The sequence below is a fragment of the Berghia stephanieae genome, chromosome 2 (assembly GCF_034508935.2).
Source record: "Berghia stephanieae isolate SIO BIC M18660-M18661 chromosome 2, UCSD_Bste_1.3, whole genome shotgun sequence".
NCBI classification, from domain to species: Eukaryota; Metazoa; Mollusca; class Gastropoda; order Nudibranchia; family Aeolidiidae; genus Berghia; species Berghia stephanieae.
Genome location: NC_088361.1, coordinates 66,594,397 through 66,597,533, shown reverse-complemented (window position 1 = coordinate 66,597,533; position 3,137 = coordinate 66,594,397).

Here is a 3,137-nt window from a genome sequence, read left to right as displayed (position 1 = left end):
ATTTTGATTTTAATTGTAATGTTTAATAGTATCAATTTTGTTTTATTTTTTATCGTTTGAATATCATTGATTCTGAAATACGTTTGACCTCAAACCTTGGTGATATTATCACTGTATCTGGTTTCTGAAGAAACATTATAGATCCCTTGGTTTTCTCTCTCTTTTTTTTTTCATCTCATAGGTGGGATGTAGAATACAGGGATACATTAGAGTTTATCCTCAGTTATGATATCTAGTAGTGATTTCACTTAAATTAAAAACAAAAAATGTCTTTTCTTCTTCTGTGAAAGTGAAAGAAAATGAGACTAATTTCCCCATCTAGTGGTCCTTTTCCAGGACAAAATCTAAAGACCTTTGCATAGAGTGTAGATAATCCCTCATGGAGGATCACACATGTCATATGGAGATAAAAGTCTCAACCTATTTATATGAGGTTATTTTGTTTTGGGTTTTGTAGGGAGGTTTGGTTTCGTTTTGTAAATTAAATATTGTTTAAATGTCCTACATTTCTATGTTAATTTTATGATCTGCACTTTAACACTAGACACTAGACAAGGATAGTTTGGAGAGTAGAAAAGCGTGTTGAAGCAAGTCAAGAAGAAAAAGAATTAATCCGACATTGTGAGGTTTAGTCCTTTGACTTCTTAAGATAGTCTAGACTACCATATTATTTTCTTTCTTTAATATATTTGTTTGGTTATTTATTCGCGGGAGGGGGTTAATTTATTTTATTTTTAAATTTTGTTTGGAAGTGGGGGGGATTGTTTAAGGTTTTTTTTGCTTTTGTTGGGTCTTTCTTTTTTCTTTTTTTTTTTTTTGAGGGGGGGGGGGGGGGGGGGGGTTGTGTTCTGACTGTACTTATCTCATACAAATTATGCAGCAAAAATTTTATGTCAATTTTGAGCATTCAACTCTTATGTTTACATGCGTTTGATATTATTGTTCATCATAATATTAATATATTTTCATCTTCTGCAAAGTTTTGGGTAACACCATAATGATCTTTTCTCCCAGATTAAGTACACAAGTACAATTCTCCCATCATTCACCTCTGTTCTCTCTTATCAAAAACCTTACTTTTTCCTTCGTACTTGTTGAACCTTAACAATGCTTAAATCGCCAGTATACTTATAAAAACGAACATGGTTTTTGATGGTTACTATTCACAAAAATTTCCATCACGACCTAAATTAATCTGTGTGTATATATATATATATATATATATATATATATATATATATATATATATATATATATATATATTGTCTTGGAAAATAATTGTGTGTCAATAATTCATACTGTGTGATAATGTTGATTCTTTTATTTGATGTTTTCACTGTTTCTGGATGAAGCATTCAGTTTTTCACTTTTTTTTTTTTTTTTTTTTTAACTTTATGTGTTCAAAATTCCTGAATGAACCAAAGATTTATGGAGGACAAAAGGGATTTTGATCTCATGTCTAAATATTCTGATAACTCTTTGTAAATATTAATGAGATAATGTAACATAGATGTTTGAGATATATAAATTTATAATTATTTGACTAATAAGTTGATATAAGTGTTTTGTTTGTAAATTTTGCGTTATGATGTAAGGAGACAATTTATTACCCAGACTTTCATTAAACTCCTGTTATGTTTGCCATATTTACGCTGTGTCTTGGTGCTTTTGCTGCCCCCCAAAAAAACACAAATAGCATCTTTTTTTCCGGTGGTTGGAAAAAGGTTGTTTTTTTTCTTAAGATTTACTACATAATCTGTGACTAAATCTTCATGTATGTTATGTATAAGGGTATTTTTGTGTTTGTTCATAAAATGTACGAATTGGTCTTTGTTGATTTTTGAAAACTTCATCAGGCTTGTATCTATATAATATTTTATTTTATTGGCTCTCTCTCTTGTTGTCTTTCTTTTTCTCACTCTTTATCTGTTTTATCTGTAGTTCTCAGTATGTGTCCCCTTTGTCTCACCTTTTCTTTGGGTTATCCAAGTTGCAGCACTATTTTCTCCCATATTTGGCAGGGAGGTCACATGCGATGTCTTTTGTTCCCTTATATCTGTTGTCCAACTTGCTTACAGCATAATTGAATATAGACAGCTTGTTGGATGTACGCGAATTGTCTGTGTTGTGACTTACATCATATTATGCAACAATCATTTGGTGGATTGTGTTAAATATTGTTTACATTTTTTTATTAGCAGAGGTGTAAATGATCACTTATTGAAAGTGTCATAATTTTGATGTATGGCTATTGCTAAATGCAGATTAAAAAGTTTCAGGGATAAATGATCCATATATTCCAAAATAATCAAGAATTGAGAAGGGGAGGGGGGTGAAATAGCAAAAGTAAACAAAACTAATGGCATTAAATTTAACATTTTAAAATGCTTTTCCTTCTATTTGGCTTAGGTGGAGTAAGAATATCTCCTTCATAATATAAATAAGCAAAATATCAATTTATTGACTTGTTTCTAATTATCGTTGTAATTCCATAGAAATTCTGATTTATTTACATTATATTTTGCTTTTTGCAACGCATCATTAGAATGAAGCTCTCCCTGGCCATACAATGCAATCAGTCAAGCTGAAAGAGTTAACCAGTAGATTTTGTATATTCCCTCAAGCCTGCTCGAACAAACATAGCCGGTTGTTTACAAACAATAGAATGAATAAAGTCGGCATCTCTCTGCTCTGTTATTATTTTTGGACTGCCTGTTGTGTGAATAGTTTTCAGTAGGTTTTATCAATTAGACTTTTACTTATAATGTATAAGGTTACACATTTGTGTGTTGATGTGATTGATAAGGTAGATAGAGCTAGTGAGTGGTTTACTTGAACTTTTAACTTCAATAGTAACGCCTGCATACTTTGCTTGGACATTCTGAAGGAGTGTGGTCATGTTCACTTCCACTATAAGTTTATTGGCAGTGCTTCAAAATAATGACAATGATAAGTTCACTACAATTTCTCTTGATGCAAAGTTCATTAATGGATTAACTGTTGTAATTAAGCTATGGTATAAATTATTCTTAACAAAAAAGTTAAGTGTTGAAAAATATGTCGTCTAGTCACTAAGTCGCAACTCTGTGCATCGAAGACAATCACGACTTTGAGTGTGGTGAGAACAAATGGACATA